The sequence below is a fragment of the Dromiciops gliroides genome, chromosome 4 (genome assembly GCF_019393635.1).
Source record: "Dromiciops gliroides isolate mDroGli1 chromosome 4, mDroGli1.pri, whole genome shotgun sequence".
NCBI classification, from domain to species: domain Eukaryota; kingdom Metazoa; phylum Chordata; class Mammalia; order Microbiotheria; family Microbiotheriidae; genus Dromiciops; species Dromiciops gliroides.
In genome coordinates, this window is record NC_057864.1 from 224,349,814 (window position 1) to 224,355,813 (window position 6,000).

At 40.8% G+C, this 6,000-nt stretch overlaps 1 pseudogene; it reads left to right on the forward strand.

Moving 5' to 3' along the window:
* The first annotated feature begins 5,226 nt into the window (after positions 1-5,226).
* On the forward strand, positions 5,227-5,547 carry LOC122752946 (annotated as a pseudogene).
* The last annotated feature ends 453 nt before the right edge of the window (positions 5,548-6,000 follow it).

The following is a 6,000-nucleotide window of genomic DNA, read 5'->3' on the forward strand; positions in this document are numbered from 1 at the left end:
AAGGTAGGAAGTAGAGAGAAGGGAAGGAAGGCAAGGGGGAAAAGGAGGAAGAACAAGGAAGGAAGGGAGAAAAGAGACAGAGAGATGAGGTGGGAGCCCTCCTAGCATATTTGCTTAATCACCATCAACTGTTTTGGAAGATCAATTCTCTTGCCGTAGTGATGTAGTAATAGAGATTTTCATGGGTTTTTAGAATTTGGAGTCGATTTAGGGTTTTGGAATGCATCCTTCTAGTTGAAGTGTGATGGGACAGTCAGTGTATTTACCTTGCCCTTATTGGGATTTGGAATGCATCCCTGAGCCCTCACTCTGGCATTGTGGATAACCCTTCTGCCCCAACCTCCTTTATTTTTAACTCATATCCAGTGACATTTAGCTGTAGAAACTTCCCAGCCAGGGAACCTGGAGAGTCCTTTTGATCCTTTTCAGAGAAGACCCTCTCTCCCCAGCACTCTGTTATCCTGAGCTGGATTGCTCTTTACCAGGCTTCAAACAATGGCCACACTCAGGGAAAAAAAAAATGTGAGTAGCTTCTTTCTGCTGGGAGTATCTATAACAGCAACGGAGGATCAGTGATTAGAGGGTTTTGGCTCTTGGCTTAAGGCTGCAGGGGAACTGAATTTCCTACCCTATGTCTTGGGAAGCCATGCAAAGTAATTACTCCAATCAGACTGGAGTAGAAATGGATTGTAGCAGCCCCAGGAGGACGAGTTCCTTCCAGCCTTCTCTGCAGCTGCTACCACAGTGCTTGCTTGCCCAACCTCCTTTCAAGGGCACCTTTCTAGTGAAACGTGACTTTATGACCTCAGAGCTCTCAGATATGCTTTTTCCTGGACCTAAGCTTCCCCTGGAGGTCACTGAGGTATTTTAATTTGGCAGATTTCCTCCAGTAGATGTCAGGGCCCCGCCCTATCCACACATATGTTTGTTTACCTCTTTATTCAGAATGAGGTTTGCTGGGTATTACGGAGTGTTATGTAGAGGAGGAGGAAACCAAGGGAGGAGGAGGAGCTAGACCTTTAAACTTTCACTAATTCTTTCAGTGTCCCATTTGAGTCTGTCCACTTCCTTCACCCCAAGCCTATCTGGGTTGGGCTGAAGCACTGTATATCTCACATGGTGGTCCAGTATGTTTATGTCACTGGAACTCAGTAAGTGAATGAAGGACCAGGACAACCAAGGCTAGAGAGAGCAGATAGAGAAAAGGGGATCCGGCAGAACCCATAGGAATTCAACCCTAAGGGGAGGTGTTGGTCACTCCTGGGACCTGGTTGCCATCTAGTGGACACTTCTCATAGTGATGCTAACTTTTCAAGATGTCTAAAAGTAGGATCGATAAAATGATATTGATTATGTTTATTAACTTACATTTATATAGGACTTTGAGGTTTGCGAATCCCTTTTTTAACAATAATACTTTAAGGAAGTAGTGTAAGTTCCATTAACCCATTTTATAGATGAAAAAACTGAAGAGTAGAATGGGTATGCAGCTAGTATGTATGAGTACTGGAATTCATATCTAGGTCTCCTGACTCCAGACCCAGTATTTCATAATGCCTTTCATGTCACCAAATATTTATTGAGTACCTATTATATCACTAGTATAGTGCTCAACACCTTTCAAAAGAGTGGGGGGTCTCAATCTGTGATTTTACTGATATAGGAACTACAGACAGAATAAGAGGAGGAATAAAAAAGTGAGATCTATGATCAATAGAGAGGAGGTGAAAAGCAGAAGGAGATGGGAAATTATGATCAGGATAAGAATGAGAACAGAGCCATAGTATCAGGGAGGGAAGAGAAAAAGGAGGGAAGGCCATATCGGGCACAGCAATCAGTGTGAGCATGGTAATAGAGGATAGGAGTAAGCATAACACTTTCTCTGGAGTAGATAACTCATTTTAGGAAGTAATCAAACAATAAACATTTGTTGTATTTGCTCAAGGGGGCATTTATTATTGGGGTAAGAGGTCTTATTGGCTCAAGGCCTGGAAACTTGTAAGGCAGTTTATGATGTGGAATAAGGGGGCCACTAGGTGGTTCAGTAATGGTATGGGATTTGGAATCAGGAAGGCCTGAATTCAAATCCTGGCTCAGATACTCACTAATATGTAACCTATGTGATAATCCTTCTTTTTGCTTGTAGTTATCCTGAGCACTTAGCACAATGCCTGGTGAGTGGCAAATGTTTAATAAATGTTTAGTGAATAACTGACTCATGTTAGGCAAGTCATTTCACCTCTTTACCTTTAGTTTCCTAATCTATATGATTGGCATGATAAAAACATCTACCTCCCAGGGTTGCTGGGAGGACAGAATGAGATAACACATATAAAGCACTTTGCAAACCTTAATGAGACATACAAATTATAGCTATGATTAAGTGGTAGGCAGGGCTGCTGAGGGATGGCCTACTACTCTATGTGCCAGATACTATGGTAGATGCTGGGGATGGGAAAACAAAAATGAAACAGTGCCTGTTTTCAAGAAATTTACAATCTACTAAGGGGAGATAACTTGTGCATCTATACATATGTACAAAATCTGTAAACGGAAAGAAGGCCCTAGAAGTTGGGATAGCAGAATCAGAAAATGCTTCATGTGGATGGCAGAGCTTAGCTTGAGACTTGTTGCAAGATCAGAGGCTCCCTGTGGCCTCTGAGTGTAGCCTCTAAATTTTATTGAATGGGTAGCAACATGGTCAGACTTGAACTTTGAGAAAACCACTTTGTCAGCTGTGTGGAAGATAAATTGAAATGGGCAGAGTTGATTCAGAGGCTATTGCACTAGTCCAGGTAGGAGATAATGAGGGCCTCAACTAAGTGAAGAGAGGAGGCAGATGTGAGAAACAGTGTGGACAAGATTTTGCAAATGATTGGATCTCTAGGATATAGAGTGATATGTCAGGGATGAGACTGAAGTTGTAAGCCTAGATGGTTCATAGATTGGGTATACCCCTAAAAGAAATAAGGAAACTTGGGAAGAGGGATAGGTTTCAAAGAAAACAATTCTATTTTAGACATGTTGAGTTTGAGATGCCTATGGGCCAGCCGCTTCAGATTGTCCAATAGGCGTCTGGTGATGAGGGACTAGAGTTCAGTACAGAGACTAGGGCTGGAAACAGAAAATAGATCTGATAGTCATTTGCATAGATATGATAATTAAAACTATGGAAGATGATGAGATTACCAAGTTAGAGGGTGGAGGAAGTGTTGAGAAATAAGATTGAATGGTTCCAGACTTCTAGTAAGTATGTAACATGAACATGACATCACCTCCCTGATGTCACAGTCCTCTTTGAGAATGAAGGACAAACAACAACAACAAATATGTAACACATTTTTTGTTGATGTAGTTTGGAGTTCATAGTTCAGATGAGGTCAGTGAATAAAGGCCCTGGAATGCTGGGCTGTCATACCTGTTCCAAAGTCATTGTATGGTTCTTAAACATGGGTCTATTATGATAAAAGTTAGAGATCAATCAATAAATCAAAAAGTATTGATTTAAACATTTAAATCAATGAGTCAAGCACTATTCTCATATCTGAGGATAGAAAGAAAGGAAAAACCACAAAAAAAGTCCCTGTCTTCAAGGAATTCCCATTCTATTGGAAGAGATGTATAAATAAGTAGCAAAGAGAAGATACATAGAGAGTAGAAGAAAAGTAACCCTAAAGGAGAAATCTCAAATGGCTAAGGATACCATGAAAGTCTTCTACAAGAGGTAGCATTTGAGCTGAGTCTAAAAGGAAACCAGGGTTGTTAAGAAATGAATCTTGATTTGAGCCTTGTAGGAAGCTAGGAAGGAAGGAGGACATTCCAGGCATGGGTCATAGCCAATAAAGGTACCAAGATGGCGGGGTGAGGTGGGGTGTCATATAGGAAGAGCAGTAATAAGCTTCAATCACCGACTGTGGAATTTGTGGAAGGGAGTAAAGTGTAAGAATGGAGAGATAGGAGGGGACAAGAGGTAATTTAACCCTAACTCCTTCCTTTTACAGTTGAGGAAACTGGAGCCCAGAAAGGTTTGTTAATTAGCTTAAATAAAGCCATACTGTAGTAAGAAATAAAGTTAGGATCTGTATGTGGTGCATTGTAAAGAATGTGTTGGTTGTGAAAAAATTGACAAGAGTAAAATATTATGTATACCTCTTTAATATACCTATATACCTGAGGCCCCTTAAAAATTTCTTAGGTGAAAAGGGGTTGCAAGTGGAAAAAGTTTATGAAGCCCTGGACTAGACTTCTGAAGTCCTTTTCAATTCCAAATCTATGATCTAGGTGCTCTAGTGTTCAGATCCAGTTTTACCCCATCACTTTAAACTTATTACAAACTTATAATTTATTCATATGAAACATGTCCTCCTTGTGATTGTCTTATTTTTCATGATTTACAAGATATTGACCTGTATTCTTTAATTCTTCATCATGAAACTATATTTTTATTACATTGGCTATTAAAGATACCTTTGACAAACAGTCCAGTTGTTCAAGTCTAGCCTCGGTCAAAGTTGATATATTCAACAAGTTCCCAGGCCATTGAAACATGTTTATTTCTATCTCTTGGATAAATTTCTTAACCTTTGATGACATGTCATGGTAGGGTATTCTGTCTCCATTTGGTAATTTCTATCATTCTAGCATAAATCTGCTATTTTTTGGTATTCATCATTTCCTCAGTGGGGACAAGACTTTTAGGATCCCTGGCAGTATAAGCTCTCTAAAACCTTATATTGGGGGTGGATGTTTAACAATTTGATGAAAATGCCCAAATCTTATTGGCTCACCTGGACTTTTCTGGACATTGCTTTTAGCATAAGCATTACCTCAAATGAGGGCAGCTAGGTGGTGCAGTGGATAGATCACTGGCCCTGAAGTTGGGTGTATCTGAGTTTAAATATCACCTAAGATACTTAGTAGCTCTGTGACCCTGGGCAAATTACTTAACCCCAATTGCCTTAAACATCTGGACCCATCTTCAATCATCCTAGATATATGTCTTGCCACTGGACCCAGATGGCTCTGGAGGAAAGAGTGGGGCTGGTGACTGCACAACCCTCCCTCACTTAAATCCAATTCACTGGAAACCATGACATGACCCTGATGTCATAGTCCTCTTCAAGAATGAAGGACAGGCTCCCTGGCTAGTGGTGACTGAGCGAGCACAGCCAGAGAGGGGGAGGATATTGGGGGGCGCGGAGGGTATGGGGGGGCAGAGGGGCAGTGATGGTGCTGCTGGAGAGCGAGCAGTTCCTGACGGAGCTGACCAGGTTCTTCCAGAAGTGCCGGTCATCGGGGAGCATGTTCATCATCCTGAAGAAGTATAATGGTCAGACTAAACCTATTCCACGGAAAGGGTCTATGGAAAGCTTTCAGCCTTTAGACAATAAATGTTTGCCAAGAGCTACGGATGGGAAAAAGAAGATCAGCACTGTGGTGAGCTCCAAAGAAATGAATTAATTCCAGATGGCCTATTCTAACTTGCTGAGAGCCAATATGGATGGGTTAAAGAAGAGCAAAAGCAAGAAGAGCAAAGCAACACAGTGAGGGGCACCTGGATTCCTCTTTTCTTTCACCATCTAAAAAGAACTCTGAAGATGCTTGGCTGGTGGTACTGTCTTCTCTTAGGACTGAATGGCTTCATGTGAGAGGAAGAGGGGTGTTGCTTTAGTGGCAGATCATCATTCAATCCTATTTCAATTAATTGCAGGTTTAATGTTTACAGGAGTAGTTGTGATAAAAAAAAGAAAAAAGACCTGCCCAAGTTATGTATGTATGCATGCATGTATGTATATATACATATATATACACACACACACACATATATGTATATATATAATACGTGGCATCCACCTAGCCTCATCCCCTCTACACTTTGTAGTATACCTGACCTATGGTTTTCTGAAGTCACTTTAGCAATCTGTGTGAGCTAAGCAATGTGTTATTAAATCTATTGCTATACAAATAAAAAAAAGAATGAAGGACAAATAATAACCTTAA